General features: G+C 41.1%; 1 long non-coding RNA gene across 1 annotated transcript in view; it reads right to left on the minus strand.

The window, feature by feature from the left end:
- LOC138760760 (uncharacterized) overlaps positions 1–25574 on the minus strand; it is a 98607-nt gene that overhangs the window by 67386 nt on the left and 5647 nt on the right. Inside the window, exon 2 of the long non-coding RNA XR_011355853.1 lies at positions 5987–6322. This is a non-coding gene — a long non-coding RNA (uncharacterized lncRNA). The remainder of the gene's footprint in view (positions 1–5986; positions 6323–25574) is intronic.

Raw genomic sequence — 25574 nt, forward strand, 5'->3', positions numbered from 1 at the left:
ACTTAAAGTGGACCATGGGCTAAGCCTCATTCAACACGAAATAAGGAACAGCAATGAAACAGTCGGAGTATGAATGAGAGATCTGCCAAGAAAACAGCAAGGCAAAACCACTGACAATTGGACATCTGGGAAAAGTTCTGCAGTCAATCAACAAGAAGTGTATGGCACACAATGGAATAAAACCAAGTGCTGACACTTCAATTTGCTGTTGCCTTTGTTAGAAATGGAGTCTTAAGAGATGGTAAATATGCACCCACATATGATTTGTGTTTTTGAGCCTGACACCAAAACTTAGAATTAATGTTAATAAGGCATCAAGGAAAACCTTTCATCCAGAGGGAGATTTGATCTTTAATTTACTGCCACATGAAAGGACTAGAGGGAATAGAGCTGAATTATTTAAAGGGAAATGGGATTAGAAGGGCAGAATTAAATAAACTAAGAGAGAGAGGCCTCACTGCAAAGTAATGGCTACACCAGTTGGGCTGCACAGGCTTTCTACAGCCTGCAGATACTTGTAATTTACCAACTGTGCCACATGAAATCCAATTTGCACAGACTGTCCCAAGTAGTGGATGTGTAACTGTGGTGGTAACACCACCAGCCTACTGCAGGGGGCAACCTCTGTACCTGCAGAAGAGCACGGGAAGACAAGGCAACACCTGGCCAGCTGTTCACCAGCCAACCTGAATGAACCAAGCCCCACCGATGGGCTGTCAATCACCCTCCAGGATATAAGCTAGATCCGGCCCTTCGAAGACAATCTCAAAGCTTGCAACAGCATTCTCACAGCCAGCTCTGTGGAAGTTTATGTTGAATAAAGCCTGTAGAACAGACTTTATGTTTTGTGTGTTTGCGTCTGTTCGATAGCACACCTCAATTTATTCAACATAAAATTTGAAGCTGCTATGGAGAAGCTCCTGAGCACAGGGAGCCTCAAAATCAACCCACGCCAGCCAGAAGTGCAAGCACACTGCGAGATCTGGAAGCACAGAGTCGAAGCAATCATCAAGGCACACACCAACGACATCCTGGACCCCGACAGGAAAAGGCTCATTTTACTCCGATTGAAGCTGGATCCCTGAGCCTTCCAGGCACTCAAAGACTGCACAGGATATTCGGAAGCGACGAACACCCTCAAGACCATGTATAAACCTCCCTCGAGTGGTCTTCGCAAGGAACCTCCTAAATATCCGTGCCCAGCTGTGCAGGGAGTCAGCAGAGTCCTACCTGGGAGCCCTGCGTGAGTTAGCCCGACCTTGTCTGGCTGAACCTAGGGTAAATTAAAGGAGGTCGAGAGACTGATCAGAGATGCCTACATCTGAGGGCTACGCATGAGAGCTGTCTGGCAGAAGCTGCTAGAGGACAATATCTACTCCCTGGCCAAAACAGTGGAGGTAGTCCGAACCCTGGAGGCAGCAGCCCTGCACACCAAATCCTTCGATGCCAGGCCACCCCAAGCCTCTGCATGGTCAGCACAGGTGGCAACTGTGGCCCTAGACCAGGTGATGGATGAAAACATCACTGCTGTGGGCACCCTTGTAAGTACTGTGAGCCCTGGTGTGGGTCTGATTGTCGATTGCACCAAAACTGCCCAGCCAAAAACCAGTACTGCTGGAGATGTGGCAAAAAAGGCCTTTTTGACAAAGTATGCCTCTCAAAGCCACCCAGCAGCTCAGCGGACCTCTACGACCTTCCCCCCTCCTTCTCGATCCCCGCCACATGCGATTGCTGGGTGACACCATTGCCCCCGCGCAGCTACTTCAGGCCTCTCCAACCTCGGCAGCCCAATTTCCGGCCTCGCTGGCAATGATCGCTACATGCACGCCATGCACCCAGACCAGCCCTCGCCACGTTGCAAAGACTACAATGATGTCACTTCCGGTCCATGGAATGATGTCACTGCTGCCACTCATGATGATGTCACCCTGGCCAATGGTGTGACATCACTTCCCCCGCGCAACCAGTGCTGCTGGGGAAGAAGGCCAGCCATGCCTCGCACTTCCATGCAGTGCCACCTTCTTGGGCCAGTCAAGCACAGGCATCACCAGCCAGGCCCTCCCAGGCCTACAACGAAGATGGTACTGATGACGATGTGGTCAACACGGGCACTGACCAGGCCGCTCTACCGAAGCACTCCATGCCTCCAGACGCCACTGATAGTCACCCACCACAACCCACGCCTATGGAGAGCACCACCGGTCAACACTCATCTCTCATGACATCTGGAGAGGATGCCACCGGCCACAACTTGCCTCCACTATTGGGGAACGATGACTCAGACCCGTAGATGGTCCTAGCAGTCCCACCCTGACCAGGAAATCCCCCACGGACTTGGGCACTCCACGATGGATGTCAAAATCAACGGGCAGGTAACGAAGTGCCTAATCGACAGTGGCAGCACCGAGAGCTTTATTCACCTGAGTGTGGCCCACTCCCTAGAGCTAAAAATCCACCCCATCACCTTCTCTATCGCCTTCACCACTAAGAACCGGACTATCAATACCCTTGGGCACTGCTCGACCGATCTGACTGTCTGGGGGAGACATACACCAGGTTCAGGCTCCTTGTCATGCTCAAACTCTACGACCCGGTCCTCCTGGGCTTAGACTTCCAGTGCCACCTGCAAAGCATCACCCTCGTCTTCGGGGACCCCTGCCCCACTCATGCTCCACAGCACACAGTCCAACCAGTCCCTGGCAACCTGTGGCCTCTCCACTCTGCGCATTGCCACCCCCATTCTCTTCTCATACCTCATGCCAGACTTCGCAAGCCTATAGCCACCAGAAGTAGGCGCTATTGCACCACGGACAGAGACTTCTTCAGGGCAGAGGTGCGGCAGCTTCTGGAGGAAGGTGTCATAGAGCTCAGCAACAGCCCATGGAGAGCCCAAGTCCTGATGGTCAAAGGGGGGAGCAAGCCAAGGATGGTCATGGATTACACCCAGACCATCAACCATTATACCCAGCTGGATGCCTACCCCTTACCGAGGATAGCCGACATGGTCAACGAGATAGACTGCTACCGGGTCTTCTCTATGATTGACCTGAAGTTGGCCTATCACCAACTCCCCATCCACCCGCAGGACAAGCCCTATACCACCTTAGAGACGGATGGGTGCCTTTACCAGTTCCGCTGAGTTCCGTTTGGGGTCACGAACGGGGTCTCTGTCTTCCAGTGGGAGATGGATCGTATGGTAGACCTGCACAAGCTAAAGGTGACTTTCCCATACCTGGATAATGTCACCATCTGCAGCCATGACCAGCAGGACCACAATGCCAACCTGGAGAAATTTCTCCGGACGGCCGAGGAGCTGAACCTCACTTACAATAAAGAGAAGTGCGTGTTCAGCCCTACCAGCCTCACCATCCTGGGGTACATCGTGGCACATGGTGTCATCAGCCCAGATCCAGAATGGATATGCCCATTAATGGAGCTGCCCCTTTCCCACACACTCAAAGCCCTCCACAGGTGCCTTGGCTTATTCTCTTATTACTCCCAGTGGGTTCCCTGCTTCTCAAATAGGTCCACCCATTGGCCCAGGCCTCAACTTTTCCCCTCCCACCCGAGACGCAGGCAGCCTTCATGCACATCAGGCAGGATATCACAGACGCCACGATGCATGCCATGGACAAGGACTCTCCTTTCAGGTGGGGAGCAATGCCTCAAATGTAGCCCTTGCCACTACCCTTAACCAGGGGGCGCCCGGTTGCCTTCTTCTCCAAGACCCTCCACGATTCCGAGCTAGGGCACTCCGCCATTGAAAGGGAGGCCAGGCGATTGTGGAAGCAGTCCGCCATTGGCGCCACTACCTGGCCAGCAGGAGGTTCACCCTCCTCACCAATCAGTGGACCAATCATGTTCAACACCACCCACAGGGACAAGATCAAGAACAATAAGATCTTGCGCTGGAGAGTTGAGCTGGCAACGTACAGCTACCGTCTGGGGAAATTTAATGACTCCCCGACGTCCTCTCCCAGCATAGCTCCATGACGACCAGCTGCACTCGGGCATCATCCGCTTATACCATTTCAAGTCCCGGAACCTCCCGTACACCGTCAGGACCATGACCGAGGCGTGCAGGGTCTGCGCGGAATCCAAACCTCGCTTCTTCCGCCCGCCCCATGCTCATGTCATGAAGGCCATTCGGCCCTTCGAGCGCCTCAGCATGGATTTCAAGTGGCCCCTGCCTTCCACAAATCAGAACATCTATTTCCTCATGGTCATAGACAAGTACTCCCACTTCCCTTTCCCCATCCTTGCCCAGATACCTCCATGGCCACCGTCATCAGGGCACTGACACAAATTTTCACCATGTTTGGCTACCCCGCATTTACCCACAGTGACCAGGGGTCTAGCTTCATGAGTGAGGAACTGCGCCAGTACCTGACAGCAATGGGCATCGTGACCAGTCACATGACTAGTTACAACCTGAGAGGTAATGGACAAGCAGAATGTGAGAATGGATAATCTGGAAGGCAGTCCTCCTGGCCCTTAAATCAAAGGGGTGGTCCGTAGAACACCGGCAGGATGCCCTCCCCGAAGTGCTCCATGCCATTAGGTCACTCCTAGGCACAGCTACCAACGAGACCCCTCACGAATGCCTGCTTTCATTCCCCAGGAAATGGGCAATGGGAACATCTCTCTCAGCATGGTTCATGTCCCCAGGACTGGTGCTCCTGTATAGACATGTGTGGGCACACAAGGCTGAATCCCTGGTTGAGCAGGTGTTCCTCCTACACGCAAATGACAACTACGCCTACATTAGGTTCAGCAGCAGCAGGGAGGACACTGCATCAACCAGGGACCTGGCACCAGCAGGAGCACCCATCACAGCACAGCATCCTCCAGCCCAGGACCACACCGGCCTGACATACCCCACCCCCCCAACCCTGGACAGCTATGGGACACTCAAGACCTCCCCAGGCACCAAGGACTCAGTCCAACCGTGGAGGATGTACCTGCCCCCCCACCCAGTGTATCACACACACCTCAACCCTGGCCGTTCCCCCCCCCCCCCCGCACCATGCCAGCCCCTCCAGATCCCATTTACTCTCACCAACCTGTGACCAGGAGCCAATCCTGTGATGGTCGCAGAGACTACAGCAGCTGTCAGACCATCTAAACCTGTAAATAATGTATATATGTTTTGGGGCTCTGGTAGATCACAGACTGCAATCTCCTCGCCCCCCCCACTCCGGACAATTTTAAAGGGGGTGAATGTGGTGGTACTGCAGGGGACGACCTCTGTACCTGCAGAAGAGAATGGGGACAACACCTGGCCAGCTGTCAATCAGCTCACCTGAATGGACCAAGCCCCACCCAGTCGGCTGTCAATCACCCTCCGGGATACAAGTTAGATCCGGCCCTTCAAAGACAGTCTCAGAGCTTCCAACAGCATTCTCACAGCCAGCTCTGTAGAAGTGTATGTTGAATAAAGCCTGAAGAACAGACTTTATGTTTTGTATGTTTGCTTTTGTTCGATAGCGCACCACAGTAACCCTTACCCCATGGGAGATTCCTTTATTTGAGCATCAAATGCTGGATGCCAGTAACTATGAAGAAATCCAAGAGGATGGACCAAAGCCAGCAGCACATTCAAGACAAAATATCTCTAGGCAACATGATGATGAAACCCAGACAGAGAACCTGAGGCACTGAACCAGCAGGAGCAAAACACAGAATTGGGGCTGCCTGCCTTTGCACTTCACTGTTTCATCTGACATAGCTCCAGGCACAAACCACCACCCAGCTCATCGACGTGGCCTGGCGGCATGAACTGCAGCACAGGAGCTCTTCCAGCAGTGAGGTCTTGACAGCCTAAGATTACTAATGTCCCTCTCACCTCATGCTATTGAAGCCATCTCTTGAATATATATTCGCATTCCAAAAACACCCATGGACCAAATCAGTTCATATTTCAAACAATGAGAGCACTTGCTTGCATTTAAAACATGAATTATGTCAGATCAGAAGAATTACTTACTGTTATCCAGGTAACCATGTCTTTGCATTCATGTTACTGGACTTGTTCCAGGTTCATGCTGCAAGGCTCAGCAGCAAGCTTCATGTTGAAGAATTAAGAATTCTGCAGACCTACGTGCTGCCCTTTGAAGACTCCACCATGAGTTAACTATTGCAAGGAAGGATTCAGTGGTAGCCCAGAGGAAAATGTTGTTGCTGGCAGTACAAGTTCTGGATTTTAGGACTTCTGTGAAGAATCTTGGTGTCAGGTGACATTAACACAAATGTCCACAAGGGAGGAAGTATTAATATCCCAATCACAGAGGTCACAATCAAGATGTAAGCTGCTGAATTCTACCTTAAAGGGAATAAATAAATGGTTTTAGAATCAACTGTTGAAATCAAGGCTGAGTCACGAACAAAATAATCAGATTTGATGTTTTGCATTACATTCTTGGGTTACAATTTTCTAGTTGGTTTTGGGCAAGAGAGAGTCTGATTTACCAACCCTTTTACATGTGTTGTTTGTGTCTTTTATTAGAGTAAACTGGGTAAATTGCATGATTACACAAGATGACGATATCTGGAGGGAATATGCTGAATGAATGAAATGGTTTTATTCTTCTCGTTCAAGGTTTTCTGATGATTTGTCACGTGCTCTGCCTTACCCATCTTGTGGAAAATTTCAAGCTTTCATTGATAAATGAACCACCCCTGCAGAATGTCCTACTCAAAATTTCATCCTTGCCAGTGGAAACAACCACTTGCCAGTGGAAACAACCTCCCTGCTTCTATATTTTTTTCAAGGCACCTGCCTACATTTTGCTCATGTCTTGAAGAAGGACTCACAACAGAAATGTTGGTTATGTATCTTTATCTTTGCTATATGAAGTATAAGGTTTGGCCTGCTGAATTACTCCAGAATTGTGTTTTTGCTTCAATTACAGCAACTTCAGACTTCCATGTTTTACTCTCATCTATTTCTTTAATCATTTTTTGCATCTCTAGAAGATTTCCCCCTCTCCTCTCAATTCCAATGACAATAGTTTAAAATTACTCACTCGCTCCACACAAGATTACCTCTTTATTGCTGGAATCAACCTGGCTCCAAAACCTTTTTCAATTAAGATACCAAAACTACACACAGTATTCCTTCCATATGTGGCTGCACCAGTACCCTGTACAGTTGCAGCTGAACTTCCCTGCTCTTAAATTCAATCCCTCCAGCAATGAAGGCCAACATCCCATTTGCCTTCTTGATTACCTGCTGCACCTGTACACTAACTCTGTGATTCACACACACGCACTGCCAAGTCTCTCTGCATAACAGCAATCTGATAAATGTCACCTTTTAAGTAAAACTCCAATTCATTTTTCTTTCCAAACTGGATGACTACACATTTATCAACATTATACCACATCTGCCAGATGTCTGCCAAATCACTTATCCTATTTACATAACTCTGCAGATTCTGTGTCCCTTACACAATTTGTTTCTCCATTCAATGTAGTGGCATCAGCAAACCTAAATATGCTACACTACTTTTCCCAGATCACTTGTGTATATGAACAGTTGTGGGCCCAACACCAATCCCTGCAGTGCTACCGATAGCCAAAGAAACTCATTTATTTCATCTCTATGGCATCTAGTAATTAACCAATCCTCTATTCATGCCAATACCTAATCCCAACTCAGTGCATGCTTAATTTATACAGGTATTTTATGTGGCACCTTATTCAACACCTGCTCTCCTCTATTCACCACATCCTCAAAAGACTCTTGCAAGTTAAACATGAAACATCTCTGCTGTTTCTGCCTGATGGGATATTTTTCCTGATATATTGCTATTTGTTCCCGAATGATAGCTTCTAGCATTTTTCCAACAGTGGACTAAAGCTAACTGGCCTATAGAGTTGCACACTTTTGGTTTACACAATTTTTTTCCTTTTTAAAATATTTTTATTGATATTTATACTATGCAAAATTGAACAGTACAGTTATCTTTTGAATTGTATATTACAATATATAAGAAAAAAAAATTAAAATCTTTTAATTCAGAACCCTTACCACTAAGCGAGGTTTACAAACTAACACATAGGAATCAAGAGTCAACAACCCAGAGATGCACGGAATGCATCAAAGATTCAGAACAACCCTAATTCTTTAGGTTAGGGTAATAGTCCATATGGGCCACATGTCTTTTGAAAATTAATATTGGATTTTTAAATGGCAAATTTTTTTAATATAAATTTAAACAAGACATGCTATCACTTAACCATTGTGTACAGGTAGGTGGAGTATTGTCTTTCCATTTAATCAAAGTTGCATGTCTGGCTATCAATGCAGTTAAAGATAAAATTCAATTTCGAGTTGGAGTCTTGAAATGATCCAAATGGAGCTATTAAAAAGCAAGGTTCCAGTTTGAACTTAAGAATCGCCAATAATGTTTGAAAGATGTCTTTTCAAAATTTTTCTAAACCAGGGCAAGTCCAGAACACGTGAACCAAAGAAGCATCACCAATTTTACATTTGTCACAGAGGCTTTATATCTGAATAAAAACAAGACAATTTAACTTTAGACATATGTACTCTACAAACCACATTAAATTGCAACAAAATGTCATGCACAAATAGAGTCCCAAACCTCAACTGAGAATGAAAGATTCAAATCCTTTTCCCAATCATTCTTGATCTTAATGAGGCTATCCTTAAATCAAGCAAATTATAATAAATGAGATATTAAACCTTTATGAGAAAGTTGTAAATCAAAAAGTGTATCAAGGATGCTTGCCTCAGGTATAACCGTTTTTTTTTAAAAAGTCAATGGAGTTACATTTGTTATCTTTCAATCAATTGGAACTTCCCCAGAGTATTACTAAAAACTGATCTGCTACAATTTCTGCCATTTCTTCCATATTGTGGGATGTGTTCCATTAAGACCAGGGCATTTGTCTACTAAAGCTCCACTAGTTTGTGCAACACTATCTCTTTAGTGATGGTGATTGTATCAAGGTCCACATCTCCAATCACTTCCTTAACATCACTCTTTGACATGTTTATTGTATCTTTTACTGGGAAGACAGATACAAAATAGTTGTTCAGGGCTCAGCCACTTCCACATTACCCATTATTAATTTCCTCCTCTCATCTTCAAGGGCCCAAGTCTGTTTGAGCCAATCTTTTCACATTTTTTTTACATTCTGTGTTGTTACTTTCATTATCCATGTTATATAGTCAGGATAATGTGAACTACTTTGTAATCGTGTAAGAATGTTATGTCTCTGGAGTTATAACTTAGAGATGCATGATTCAAATAACAGAAGAGATTTTACTTACTAATGCCTTCCACCATCTCAGGAAACCATACATATACATACGCCCCATAGTAGTGCACTACAGTTACTACAGTGAGAAGGGTGTATTCTTACATGATTACAAAATAGTTCACATTATCCTGACTATATTACAATCCATTGTTCCTTTTATTACTTTCTTGGCATTTTTTGCTGCTTTGTAAAACTTTTACAGTCTCCTGGTTTTCCGTTACTCTTGGCCTTTTATTGGTGCCTTCCCTTATTTCATCATTTATCCTTTGCTGGTTATCTCTACTCAGTGTCCTTCTCTTTAAATGGAATGTATTTTTTATGAAAATTCTTTGAAAGTCCTCCACTGTCAGACCAGATAAGCTTGCTCCCAGTCCATGTTTGCCAACTCCTCCTTCATCCCATTCTAGTGTCCTTTGTTTTGGCAATAACATATCTGTTTTGGATATTACTTTCTCACCCTCCACTTATACAGTATGTTTATGATTATCAGAAATCCTTGGGACTGGATTTTTTTTTGTTAACAGATTTTTCGGATAATTGAGAAATTGCTTCAAGCATCAGCAGAATGCTTGTATCAGCATTTAAACATCAAGAAAAAACAAATAATGGAAGCTTTTTCAAGCTTGAAATAATGTTCAATTCTTACCCCCAAAAAATGTGATCTCTGTTTACAAAATAAGATAAATTCACAAATTTAAAAATATTTTTTTTCCCCATTTTCAAAATTTCAGGTAACTGAGATTTCGGTTAAGTGGTGTTTGGGATCATCAGAAATGTACTGTATTAGGAATTCAACCATACAATGAGGATTCCTAATGGTGAGATCATTAATTCTATGGGTCTTATTACACAGCACCAGATCTAAGGTAGCCCAGACCCTTGTGGGTTTCTTTACATGCCCTGCTCAAGAAACTATCATGAATGCATTTGAGGAACAGCTCCTCAAGTTTCTCTTTTTTGTGCCTCTCTAAGTTTATTATTTGGTACCCTGCAGACAACTCTCATAGTGACCTTTTCTCCTTGTAATTCCTAATCTCTACCCAGATCTATTCAACATTTTGCTACTTGGAACATTTTTCATCTCTCACAATCTCATCCCAATTAAATTTAGAAGAAAAATATTAAGGAGCTCTACCCCACCTCCCACACCTTCTGAATTCCTTCATACCCTAATCATTTCCATCCTGCAACCATGTTTCTACAATGGCCACTAAATCATATCTATTTGGATTAATTGGCGCCTCTACCTCATTAATCTTGTTTCAAATGCTATGGGCAGTCAAGATAAATGCCCTATCTAGTGGGCCTTTTTGTCTATCATATTTGATTTTTCTGCCTTCCAATTTTACGAACAGTGCCATCTACAGCACAGTCTCATCAGCCCACAATTTTGTGCCGACCTCATAACCTACTCTAACAACTGGTTAAGATTTCCTTACTGCATCATTCTCTATTTCCCTCAATTCTGTGTGCCTAATGTTCCTTGGACCCACGACTCTGGAAAAAAAAACCTCTTGCTATAGATTATACAGCCATTATCTTGCTGAACCTCCTACTGTACTTACTCCCAAGTACCTTAAATCCATGTCCCTTGTGTTAGCCATTTCAGCCTGGGAAAAATGCATTTAGCCATTCACATGATCAATGCCTCTCACCAACTTGTACACCTCAATTAATTCACCCCTCACCCTCCATCATTCCAAGGTGAAAAGACCAAGTTCACTCAACCAATCCTTAGGAGGCCTGCTGTCTAATCCAGGAAATATCCTTGTAGATCTCCTCTGCACCTTTTCAATTGCATCCACATCCTTCCAGTACTGAGGTGACCAGAATACAGCACAATATTCCAAGTGGGGTCATGGGTCTTGTGTAGCTGCCATATTTTCTCACAGATCTTGAAATTAATCGTGCAGTTAATGACGGCCAACACACCACCCGTCTTCTTAACACTATCAATCTGCGCATGACCCCCAAGAGGCCCATTTTATTTTGCTCTTTCCCTTCTTCCTCCATTTACTTTCCTGTCCTTCTTCATCAGTTCCCACACCCCTGCCAAATTAGATTAAACCCTCCCCAACTGGACTAGCAAATTATCAATCAAATACATTGATCCTGGTCCTGCCCAGATGTAGACTGTCCAGTTTGTTCTGGTCCCACCTCAATCAGAAATAGTTCCATTGACCCAGAAATTTGAATCCCTTCTTCCATCATCACTTCTAAAGTCAAATATTCATCCTAACCCTCCTGTTATTTCTTCTCAGGCTAGTATGTTGCACAGCTAGGAATCCAGATAATACTGCCCTAGAGGTCCTACTTTTTTAAAATCTCCTAACTCATTAAATTCAGCTTGTAGGTTTTCATCCTACATTTTAGCCATATCATAGGTGCCTACATGCATCACAAGAATTGACTGTTCATCTCCCCCTTCAGAGTACCCTGCGGAAACATAAAAGATCTTTACCCCAATAACACCAAAGTTCAACACTGAACTTAATGGCTTGAGCTATTCAGCAGCAGCACTGACCTGCGGCACCACAGTCCCAAACAAATGAAAGGCAATGGCTTTCGAATTATGTGTGATAAAACAGAGCTAACAGTTGAAGAATTATAACAAGGTTTTCATCGCAAATTGTACTTCACAAATCCAAAAATCCACAAATCCACTTCTGGGAAACCAAGTTGTGAGACTGCTGTGTAAGATAAAAAAATCAACAGGACCACAGGAAATCCAATATTGTAAAGGCCAAAAATCACATAAAACTTTAGCCGAGTATAGAATTAGAAAGTATTCTTGGTTTCTAGTGTATTTTGTTATTGTATTGCTGATGTGAACACACCAGATAGAGCACCAATTATGATTTACAACTTGTGGGCCAAATTCATTCAATCGCCATTTTCTTTCTAATCTCTATCAAATGTTGAATCAATCTTTTGCCTTCGATACTTTTAAAAGAACCCAAAATTGAAGAAAAAAAAACCAGTCAAAGGGTGGCCTCACAAACATTTGGTTTCAAACTCCTTAGAATGTGTAAACCTGAGAAGTTAGATGTGAGAATCTTCTGAAGGAGGTGGGAGTTAGAAATTTAGGACCAAGTTTAAAGGATTCTCTCATCATCCCATTCTCTCCTATACAGTGCCCTCCATAATGTTTGGGATAAAGACAATTTTTTCCTTCTTTTGCCCCTGTGCTTCCCAGTGTTAAATTTGTAATCAAACAATTCATATGTGATTAAGGTGCCCATTTCAAATACTATTCAAGGTTATTTTTATATACTTATACATAGTCCCTTCATTTCAGGGCACCATAATATTTGGGACATAGAAATCGTGTATGCACATTAAAGAGGTCATGTTTAGTATTTTGTTCCAGATCACTTGCACGTAATGACTGCTTGAAGTTTGTAATTCATAGACATCACCAGGAACTGAGCATCTTATCTGGTGATGCTCTGCCAGACATCTACTGCAATCATCTTCAGCTCCTGCTCATTTCAGGGGCTTGCCCCTTTAAATTTTAGAACATAGAACATAGAAAATTACAGCATCGTACAGGCCCTTAGGCCCTCAATGTTGTGACGACCCATATATTCCTTAAAAAAATTCTAAATGTCCGTAATATTTCAGCCTTTATCCTTGGCAAAGCATTCCAGGCATCCACAACTCTAAAAAAAAAAGTCTCCCCTAAACTTCACTTTGTTCATTTGTCCTCTGATGTTGGCTATTCCTGTCCTGGGGTAAAAGGTGCTCACTGTCACCCTATCTATGCCTCTCATAATTTTGTAGATCTCTATTAAGTCTCTTCTCATCCTTCTTCGCTCCAAATAGAAAAGTCCCAGCTCTTCTAAACTTGCCTCTCAAGATTTATTTTCCAATCCAGCCATTATCCTGGTAAATCTCTGCACCTTCTCCATAGCTTCCATATCCTATTATGAGGTGACCAAAACTGAACACAAAATTCCAAGAGAGGTTTGTGGAGTTGCAACAACATGACCTCTTGAGTCTTGAACTCAATCCCCTATTAATGAAGCCCAACAATTCATATGTCTTCTTATCAACTTGCACAGCGACATTAAGGGATGTATAGATTTGATCCCCAAGGCTCCTCTGTTCATCCACACTGTTAAGTAACTGACCATTAACCCTGTATTCAGCCTTCTGATTTGTCCTTCCAAAATGCATCACCTCTCACTTATCCAGATTGAACTCCATCTGTCACTTTTCCACCCAACTCTGCATCCTATTTCCTTTTGTAACTTATGACAACATTCAGTACCATCCACAACTTCCTTTTTTTGAATTTTTAAAAAAAATTTCCATCCATGTATCTAACATTTGGTTAATACAACAACAATAAAGTTCAAAAATTACACTACATGTATTTATAGCCCCCATCCTCCCTGATCCACCCCCACCCTCATAAAGAAATTGTTTAAAAGTACAATAATATGGTAATATTAATTTAAAAAGAAACAAAAGGATTGCTCTGAGATCCAAGATCAAGCACACAAGACATTAACCCATCTTCTATATAGTCAATATTTTTAGAGGATCTCTACAGGATTCAAAGGAAAAGACTATTACATATTTAAGCCTAATATTTACATATACATGCACCTTATTTGCAAAAATATACCATATTCTCAAATAGTATGTAATTTTCTCAAAAGGAATATAACTCTGAATTTCTGCATTCCATCTTTCCATAACCAAATATAAATCTGATTTCCAAGTTGTTGCAATGCATTTTCTTACCACTGCAGTTTTAACAAATTCCACTTGATATATTGGTAATTTGAATTTAGGTCTCATCATTTCTACATTCTCCAAAAAAAATCTAGATTTTGCAGAAATGCAACATTTGAAACCTGCTCTATAAAAGTCCCTAAATCCACCCAAAACTGGGTAACTTGGGGACATGACCATGTTGAATGTAGGAAAGTACCCACCTCTAGACCACATGTAAAACATTGAATTAATAGGTCTGATTTCATTCTATTCAATTTTTGCAGCACAAGGTACAACTAATGTAAAAAGTTATACCGAACTAATCTATAACTGACATTAATAGCATTAGTCATACAATGTCAGCATAACTCTGATCATCTTTCTTCATTGATTATAATATTCAAATCTGTCTCCCACATTTGTTTAGATTTATAAACTGCATGTTTAGGTGTTCTTGTTTGTAATAACAATACATTATAGAAATATTTTTTTAATATTGCACTTTTTAATGAGATTTTCTATTTCACTACAAATAGGTTATATCATAGTTGAACTCAATTTTTCTCTTAAATATCCCCTCAATTGGAAATAACAGAAAATAGGATTACCCCAGATATCCCAAATTTATCCCTTAATTGTTGAAACAACATCAATTGATCCTGCTCATAACAATCTTCAACATTCTTGATCCCTTTTAGGAACCAAATACTTCAACATTGATTATTCCTTGAAAAAGGTACAATAATTTTGAAATAACAGTATCTTAGGCCACACACCTCCTTTAATTCCAATTTCATCATTTATCTTCTTCCAAACTTTAATTAAGTGTTTCAACAATGGAGTTTCTTTTTCACCATCCATTAATTTTGAATGTCATTTATATATATGCACTCTTTTGCTACTCTCTCACTTTTTTTTTTAAACCAATTCTATATTAACCCATGCCAGTTTCTCTTTCCTTCAAAAAAAGAGTAAGGATTCTCATTTGAGCTGCTTGATAATAATTCTTAAAATTAAGAAGCTGTAATCCTCCATATTTATAGATCCATGTTAATTTTTCTATATAAACTCTTGACATCTTACCTTTCCAGAGGAATTTCCCTACATATTTATTTAGATCCTTAAACATTTTTGAGGAAATAATATTGGCAAAGTTTGAAAAAGATAATGTATTTTTGGAAAAATATTCATCTTAATGCAATCAACTCTACCTACTAACGGCGTAGATAAATTCATCCATTTATTTAAATCCTCTAACCTTCTTAAAGTAAGTAAATAATTTAATTTATACAATTAAAAAAAATATTATCTATATAAATTCCTAAATATTTAATTTCATTTTTGGTTATTTGAATTTAGTATCTTTTTGACATTGATTATAATCTCCATCCGTAAGTGGCATGATTTCACTTTTATCCCAATTTACTTCATACCTGGTTTCTTATATATTCTTCCAATATGGCAAAGAATTCTCAGTTTCGGTCAAATAAATTAATACATCATCTGAAAACAAACAAAGTTAATTCTCTCCTTGACTAACCCTAAATTCTTTAACTTCCAAATCATTTCTAATTGCTTCTGCTAGTGGTTCCATAGCTAATATGAATAAAACTAGATATAAAGGACATCCTTGTCTTCTAGATTTGTTAATTGAAATGGAACAGATATCTGTCCATTTATTATTGCTTTAGCTTTAGGTTCATTATATAGTGGTTTGATCCATTTGATAATAGTTTGTCCAAATACAAATTTATCCAATACTTTAAATAAAAAGTTCAGTTCCAATCTGTCAAATACCTTTTCTGCAACTAGTGTCAGTCACTGCCACATTTAAATGTCCTTTTTTTGTGCTAAATGCATAATACTAAATAATCTAATTACATTATCATCTGATAATCTCTTTTGGACAAAACCTGTTAGGTCCATATTTATTAAATTAGGCAGAAATTTAGTCATTCTATTCACCAAGATTTTAGGTGGAATATTATAATCAGCATTTAGCAATGAAATAGGTTTATAATATGAAGGTTTCAAATTATCTCTTTTTTTAAAAAAAATTATATCAAATTATCTCTGTCAAAAATGATTCTGGAAATGTATGAGTTATTTATGCCTGGTCCAACGTTTCCATAAAAATAGGAATTAATAAATCTTTAAATTCTTTATAAAATTCAGGCAAAAAAAAACATCTTCTCCCAGGAATTTATTACTTTTCAGTCAGGTTTTTGCTCCCCTTAAATCCAACTGTGTTATTGGGGTACTAAATTGCATCTGCTCCTCCAGTTTTAATCTTGGTAAATTTATCTGAGATAAATATCTCTTAAACAATTCATTTATTTCTTGAGGGTTTATAACTAATAATATTAGAATTATTTTAAATTACTTTAATCATTCTTGAAACATTGTTTTTAATTGCCATGCAAGAACTTTCTGATAATTCTCCTAATTTATAATATCTTTGCTTTGTTCCAATAAATGCTTTCTCTGTTTGATAAGTTTGAAATTTATTATATTTAAATTTTTATTAATCAAATGTCTTCATTTATCTTCAAAACACCTCTTCTGATGGTCTTTTTTTAAAATTGTAATATCTTTTTCCATCTAGCTCTTTCATATATTCATTTTTAATCTTAGAAGTAAAACTTACAATTTGTCCTTTTAAATTCACTTTCAATGCATCCCACATTATAAACTTACAACTTAGATTTAAAATTTGTTTCAAAAAAATATTTGGATATGTTCTCTGATAAAAATCATAGAAATCAGTTCTCTTTAACAGATGTATTCAATCTGTATATATTGATTTCTCTTTATTAGGCATTACAATTATCATTAATAAAGGTGAATGATCAGACAAAATTCTTGTTTTATACTCCACTTCTAAAAGTTTATCCTGCATCTGTGCTGAAATCAAGAATAAATCAATTCTAGAATAATCATGCCTATTTGAATAGAAAGAATAATCCACACATCTACTAAATTGTAATCTTTCATCAAAACTAACACAGCCACTTTCATTTTGTCACTCCTCTAGTTGATCCATCTAAACAAAAAATTAAAGTCTCCCCATCTAAAATATTTTCATATGCTTCTGCTAAGTTAAGAAAAGTTTGATGAATAAATCTCCCATCATCCATATTAGAGGCATATAAATTTAAAAGTGTCCAAAATTTCATATTATTTGACAATTTACCAATACACATCTCCCTACTGGAATAGTCACAACATTAGAAATTTTAATTGTTTTTTTTTAATCAAAATTGCCACTTTGCTTCGAGTTCACTGAAGAAACAATTATATTTCCAACCCTATTCCTTTTTCAATTTCAGATGTTCTCAGCTAAAATGAGTTCCCTGAAAAAAAATCTACTCCAATTTTATCCCATTTCATCTCATTAATATTAAAATTTACAAATTTCAATGTATTACTCATCATAATTAACCATTTTTACTTTCTTCCATCTGACTCCCTTCACCCTCCCCTGCACATATCCTCTTAGCAATACAGATTACTCATTGTCCATCGTATCATCTTGCATCCCTTCTGGAAATCCAAAGGAAAAAAATCAACAAGTTTCTGTTCCAACATTCATAACTATATTTAAACAATAAAAGGACCCTTCCCACACCATCTAGTGTTGATTAAATTATACACCACTCTACCTCCCTCTATTTTACAGGTTATGACCAAGGTCACAATTACTCATATGATCTGTAGCAGTTAGTACCTTAACTCTAACCCCAACCCCCCGATACATTTAACATACGATCTTTATTTCTTATTATGTTAATTGTTTAAAGTAAAAGATTCTCAAAATCAGAATAATCATTCTTTTAGATTATTTCTAAAAAAGAAAAATCATTACAACAAATGGTCTCATGTCTCTTCACTCTCTGTGACTGCAATTCTGGAAGTTGTTTCATATAGTCTTCTGCTTCCATAGAACTGATGAAGAATTTCTTTTGTCTAATCAGCAAAGAAATGTTCAAAGTTGCAGGATATTGCAATGCAAATTTAGATCCTTTCTCCCAGAGACCCTTTTTTGCCACATTAAATTCTCTTATTCTTTTCAACAAATCCTTGCTTGTATCATGATAAAACAATGCATTTTCTTCTTGATATACAAGAGGGCCTTGCCTGTCTCTTGCTCCTTGCATCGCAAATCTCAAAATCTTTTCTCCATCCTAGTATCGAAGAAGTTTAATCAACACTGAATGCAATCTCTGACCTGGAGATGGTTTCCCTCAGAGTTCTTTCAATCTCAGTAACATCTCAAAAAATTTCTCTCAAAACTTTAGGAATCCATTTTTGGAAAAAATGTTAAAGCATCTTCTTGCTCTAGTCCAATGGTTCTCAACTTTTGTCTTTCTACTCACATACCACTTTAAGTAATCCCTATGCCATTGGTACTCTGTGATTAGTAAGGGATTGCTTAAAATAGTATGTGAGTGGGAAGGTTGAAAATCACTGCTCTTGACCCAATTGTTACTGAAATATTTTGCTTGAGAAAATTTGTCATTGGCCCATTTCTTATGGAGTTATGAAACCGTGCACATAACAAGTCAATTAGGTGCGATTGAAACGGTGGTTTTTAACCTTTCCTTCCCACTCATATCTTTGGCTTGGCTTCGCAGACGAAGATTTTTGGAGGGGTAATGTCCACGTCAGCTGCAGGCTCGTTTGTGGCTGACAAGTCCGATGCGGGACAGGCAGACACGGTTGCAGCAGTTACAAGGGAAAATTGATTGGTTGGGGTTGGGTGTTGGGTTTTTCCTTCTTTGTCTTTTGTCAGTGAGGTGGGCTCTGCGGTCTTCTTCAAAGGAGGTTGCTGCCCGCCGAACTGTGAGGCGCCAAGATGCACGGTTTGAGGCAATATCAGCCCACTGGTAGTGGTCAATGTGGCAGGCACCAAGAGATTTCTTTAGGCAGTCCTTGTACCTCTTCTTTGGTGCACCTCTGTCTCGGTGGCCAGTGGAGAGCTCGCCATACGATCTTGGGAAGGCAATGGTCCTCCATTTTGGAGACGTGACCTACCCAACGCAGTTGGATCTTCAGCAGTGTGGATTCGATGCTGTCGGCTTCTGCCATCTCGAGTACTTCGATGTTGGTGATGAAGTCGCTCCAATGAATGTTGAGGATGGAGCGGAGACCACGCTGGTGGAAGCGTTCTAGGAGCCGTAGGTGATGCCGGTAGAGGACCCATGATTTGGAGCCGAACAGGAGTGTGGGTATGACAACGGCTCTGTATACGCTAATCTTTGTGAGGTTTTTCAGTTGGTTGTTTTTCCAGACTCTTTTGTGCAGTCTTCCAAAGGTGCTATTTGCCTTGGCGAGTCTGTTGTCTATCTCGTTGTCGATCCTTGCATCCGATGAAATGGTGCAGCCGAGATAGGTAAACTGGTTGACCGTTTTGAGTTTTGTGTGCCCGATGGAGATGTGAGGGGGGTGGTAGTCATGGTGGGGAGCTGGCTGAAGGAGGACCTCAGTTTTCTTCAGGCTGACTTCCAGGCCAAACATTTTGGCAGTTTCCGCAAAACAGGACGTCAAGCGCTGAAGACCACCTTACTAATCACAGAGCACCTATGGTATAGGGAATACTTAAAGTGGATTGTGAGTGGAAAAAAAGGTTGAGAACCACTGCTCTAGTCCTTCCTTAAGGCTGTTAGTTTAATGATATTTCACCTGCTGAAACTTTCCAACACACCTACCTTTTGTTGAAGCTTATGAGTCTCCACATCCAAAGCTATAGTTATCATCTTCCAATTGTAGTATTTCCAGCTGCATCCTCTTCATCTTCTCAGTCATCTAATCTAATTTTTTTTCTTGATTTTATTTACTGATTCTTTAACTTCTTTAAAATCCTTCCTTATTGCAGTCAATAGTGCAATGTTACTTATATCACCTGTTTTACTTTTACTGGTGTAGCAGGAGCCCCACACATAGAACAGAATCGCCCATAGCCACAACAGTAAAGCAAACGCATTACCAGAGCACATAGCCTCCAACGATATCCCAGTCCTCCAGCTACAAGCCAGGCACCAGCAATTAGGAAAAGCGCGCAAATAAGAGCCCACGCTTTCCAGCCCAAGGCTGGAAAGTGACGTCACTACCGCATCCCAGAAGGCTCTGTGTGAAACGCGCAGAGGGAACTATAAAAGCTGTGGTTAAGCGCAATAAAGGTTCTGATTCCTGACTCTTCTGTCTCCAGTGTCATCTATTGCCACTTGCATAAGGTAGTGTCATCAGTTAGGCCACTGCACTACTTAAAGACCCTACTTCTTTCCACATCTCCTCTTCAGATAATTCTCCTGCATCTTCCTTGTTGCTTGCAGATTTTTCTGAGCCTGACTCAATCTCAGACATCATTACAGAGGGCTCCAGTTCACTGCGCATGCGCGATCCATTTCCAGGTTCTTTCCCAGTTCTTTTTGTGACGCCATATCCCTGTTGCTTTGACGGTCACCAGCAGATGTCTCCACTTCGAGATCGCTCATCTCAGGATTCACTCAGGCTCCAGTGCATTACTTCAAAGTTATTGTAGGCCCTTCAGTCTGGTCTTCCCGTCGGGCTTGATGTAAGTCTGCAATGTTTTTAAATCCTTCTTTTCTCTTTTTGGAGACGTTGTAAAATGATGCTTCCGTGTTTAAAAACACTTTGCTGTTTTTTTTTGTTTAAAAACACTTTGAGAAGCTTTCCAGCCTAAATCTTTACTTTTTAAACACTTTTTTAAATAAATCAGGAGTCAAATTTTCATGTACTAACTCCACATAAACACATGATTTTCCCCTCCCCCCACAACTTCTCCAATCTTCAAATCAACCACAAATTTACTGACCCATTCATCTGTTTCTTCGTCCAGGTCATTTATAAAGACCAGGATACATTTGTTTTAGATGTGATAGATCAGGGGGTAAAAAAAAAGGGGGAGGAGTTGCTCTGCTTGTTAAGGAGGACATTACTGCCATGAGGTGGCAAGATGGTCTGGAGGGATCGTCCAGTGAGGCTGTTTGGGTGGAATTGAGGGGTGAAGGAGACATGAGGGTGCTAATAGGGGTGTATTACAGACCACCAAATGGGTCAAGAAAACTAGAGGAACAAATGTGTAGAGAGATAACGTATATGTGTGAGAATCATAAAGTAGTGATCATGGGAGATTTTAACTTCCCTCACATTGATTGGGATACCCATACAGTTAGAGGGCTGGATGGGCTAGAGTTCATTAAATGTGTTCAAGATTGTTTTCTGAATCAATTAGTAGAAGAACCGACTCGGGACAGTGTAATAGTGGATCTCCTGTTAGGGAACGAGCTAGGTCAGGTATCAGACATTAATGTTGGAGATCCAATTGGGTCTAGTGATCATAATTCTGTTAGTTTTAAGGTAGTTTTAGGGAAGAGCAAGGAAGGGCCTAAAGTTGAGGTTCTGGATTGGAGAAGAGCAAATTTCGAAGGATTAAGAAGGGATTTGGGGAGCATTGAGTGGGACAGGATATTTTCAGGTGAGGGTGTAAATGGAGGATATTCAAAAAGGAAATTTTGAGGGTACAGAGTAGTTATGTCCCAGTGAGGATCAAAGGAAAGGCTGGAAGTCATAGGGAGGCTTGGTTTTTGAGGATTATTGAAAATTTGGTTAGGAGAAAAAGGGAGGTGTACAAGAGGTATAAAGAACAGGGAGCTGGCAATTTGAAGGAGGACTACAAGGAGTGTAGAAGGAATCTTAAGAAAGAAATTAGAAAGGCCAAAGCACGAAGAGGCTTTGGCAGACAGAGTAAAAATAAATCCAAAAGGTTTCTATAAGTATATTAAAAGTAAAAGATTAGTGAGAGATAAAATTGGACCCCTTGTAGATAGTGAGGGTAGGCTGAGTGAGAAGTCAGAGGAAATGGGGGAAATTTTGAATGATTTCTTTGCCTCGGTATTCACTAGGGAAAAAAAAATATTGAACCAGCTGAGGTAAAGAAAAATAGTGGGGAGGTAATGAAGCATATAAGGATAACTGAGGAGGTAGTGATGGCTGTGTTGAAAAAGATAAAGGTGGATAAATCTCCTGGACCGGACAAAATATTCCCAAGGACACTCAGGGAGGCTAGTGGACAGATAGTGGGGCCATTAACAGAGATATTTAGATGTCACTGGCCACGGGGGTAGTGCCAAAGGATTGGAGGGTGGCGCATGTGGTTCCGCTGTTTAAGAAAGGGTCTAAATGTAAACCTGGGAATTATAGGCCCGTGAGTCTGACGTCTGTGGTGGGCTAGTTGATGGAAAGTGTTCTGAGGGATGGTATTTACAAATATTTGGAGGTACATGGATTGCTAGGGAGTAATCAGCATGGTTTTGTCAGGGGTAGATCATGCTTGACAAACCTGATTGAGTTTTTCAAAGGGGTTACAAAAAAAAGTTGATGAAGGGAAAGCTGTGGATGTTAGACTTTAGTAAAGCTTTTGACAAAGTTCCCCACAGGAGGTTAGGAAAAAAGGTGGAGGCATTAGGTATAAATGAGGAGGTAGTGAAATGGATTCAGCAATGGTTGGATGGGAGGTGTCAGAGAGTAGTGGTAGAAAATTGTTTGTCCAATTGGAGGCCGGTGACTAGTGGAGTTCCTCAGAGATCGATCCTCGGTCCACTATTGTTTGTTATATATATTAACAATCTGGAAGTAGGGGTGGAGAATTGGATAAGCAAGTTTGCGGATGATACAAAGATTGGTGGTGTTGTGGACAGTGAGGAAGATTACCGTAGATTAAAAGGTAATTTAGGAAGGCTGGAGGTGTGGGCTGAGAGATGGCTGATGGAATTTAATACAGATAAGTGTGAGGTGTTACATTTTGGAAAGGCAAATCTAAATAGGTCATATGTATTAAATGGTAGGCTATTGAGATGTGCAGAGCAACAAAGGGATTTAGGAGTTATGGTAAATAGTACCCTCAAGGCTGATACTCAGGTAGATGGTGTGGTGAAGAAGGCATTTGGAATGTTGGCCTTCAAAAATCGAAGTATTGAATTCAAGAGTAGGGAGGTTATGATGAAATTGTACAAGGCATTGGTGAGGCCAAATTTGGAGTACTGTGTACAGTTTTGGTCACCAAATTATAGGAAAGATATAAACATAATAGAAAGAGTGCAGAGAAGGTTCACGAGAATGTTGACAGGATTTCAAGATTTGAGTTACAGGGAAAGGTTGTGCAGACTGGGGCTTTTTTCTCTGAGCGTAGAAGATTGAGAGGGGACTTGATAGAGGTGTTTAAGATTTTAAAAGGGACAGACAGAGTAAACATGGATAGGCTTTTTCAATTAAGAGTGGGAGAGATTCAAACTAGAGGGCATGGTTTAAGATTGAAGGGGGAAAATTATAAGGGGTACATGAAGGGAAATTTCTTTACGCAAAGGGTGGTATGAGCTTCCGACAGACGTGGTCGAGGCGGGATCATTGGTTACATTTAAGGAAAGACTGGATAGTTACATGGATAGGAGAGGACTGGAGGGGTATGGACCGGGTGCTGGTCCGTGGGACTAGGAGGGTGGGGGATTTGTTACGGCATGGACTAGTAGGGCCGAACTGGCCTGTTCTGTGCCCAAGTGGTTATATGGTTATATCACCAAGAGCAGGGGGCCCAGAACAGATCCTTGCAGAACTCCACTAGTCACCAACCTCCAGCAGAATATTTTCCTTCCACTACTGTTCTCTGCTTTCTTCCTGGAAGCTAAATTTTTATCCACATAGCCAAGGTTCCACCGATCCTGTGCCTCATGGCTTTCTGGATGAGTCTCTCATGGGGGACCTCGTCAAATGCCTTGCCAAATCCATGTAGACCGCATGTACCAGCCTACCTTTATCACTTTCTTTAGTTACCTCAAAAAATTCAATTAGGCTATGAGGCACAACCTTCCCTTTATAAAGCCATGCTAACTATCCTTGAGTAGATTGTACTTCTCCAAATGCTCATAGACCCTATCCTTAAGAATCCTCTCCAATAGTTTGCACACCACAGACCATTTTAAATACAAGGGGACTACATTTGCCATTCTCCAACCCTCTAGCACATCACCTGCAGCCAAAGAGGACTCAAAGATCATAGCCTCTGCCACAGCTATCACTTCCCTGACTTCCCATAGCCACCTGGAGTACAAAATGTCTAGCCACAGGGTGTTATCAATTTTAATGTTTTTAAGAAGATCAACATTTAATCTCAACCTCATCCAACATACAAACTTGATCTATTCTGACCTCACCCTGATCCAGGTCCTTTTTTCTTATGGATACTGAAGCAAAGTATTCATTTAGGACTTCCCTAACCTCCTCCGTCTCCAAGCACATTTTGCCTCATCTTTAATAGCCCCACCTTCTGTTCTTCACATACACATAGAATGCCTTGGGGTTCTATATAATCCTACATGCCAAAGCCTTTTCATGCTCCCTTTGAGTCCTTTCTTAAACTTCCTGGCCAACATATAATTCTCATTAGCCTTCCTGCATCTAATGTATGCTTCCTTATTCCTGTTTTGTCAATCATCATCTTTTCCCTGTCCAGGTGGGACAAATCTATTCTGAACCCAGCACAAGTGGTCACTAAAAACTTTAGTTCTGTACTTTCACCTTTGTACATCTGTTTCCAATTTATTCTCACTAGATCCTGCATCATCCCATCATAATTATCCCTTCCCCAATTTAACACTTCCCCATTTTGTCTGTTCTTATTCTTATCCATAGCTATGCTAAAGATCATGTTGTGGTCATTCTTATCAAAATGCTCCCCCACTGAGAGGTCTGCCTCCTGACCTGGTTCATTACCCAGAATTAGATCCAGTAGGGCCTCTCCTCTCGTCAGCCGGTCCACATATTGTGTCAGGAATTCTTCTTGAACACACCTGACAAATTCAGTCCCACTATCCCTCTTGCAGTCAGGAAGTGCCAGTCAATATTAGGGAAGTTGAAATCTCCAATAACTATAACCCTGTATCTCTTGCACAATTTGAAAATCTGCCTACACACCTGATCTTTGATGTCCCGAGGGCTATTTGGAAGCCTTTAGACTACTCCTAGTACAGTGATGGCTCCCTTCCCATTTCTGACTTCCACCCACACTGTCTCAGTAGACGTTCCATCAGCAGCGTGCTACCTGTCTATAGCCGTGATAATATCCCTGGCCAATAATACTACACCCACCCTCTCTTACCTCCCATCCTATTCTTCTTAAAGCACCCAAATCCCAGTACCTGCTTCAGCCTATCCTACCCTTCCTCCAGCCGTCTCTGTAATGCCACAATATTGTAGTTCCATGCAACTAATCCATGCTTCAAGTTCACCCCTTTTATTCTTAATACTCCTAGCATTGAAATGGACATATTTCAAACCCTTTTTGTTTCGTCCCTTGCCTATCCTTCCTTACAAACTCAGAACACATAGCATCATACTTTTGACCTTCTGCTCGATTATCATATGGTAGCCATACTCAATTTGATTTAAATCAGGTGACTGACTTGGCCTTTCAAAAATTTTCCACTTTTTAAGCTTTAAAAAATCTTTGTTGCTTTCGCAGCATGTTTTGGATCATTGTCTTG

The sequence above is a fragment of the Narcine bancroftii genome, chromosome 4, assembly GCF_036971445.1.
Source record: "Narcine bancroftii isolate sNarBan1 chromosome 4, sNarBan1.hap1, whole genome shotgun sequence".
In the NCBI taxonomy this organism is placed as follows: domain Eukaryota; kingdom Metazoa; phylum Chordata; class Chondrichthyes; order Torpediniformes; family Narcinidae; genus Narcine; species Narcine bancroftii.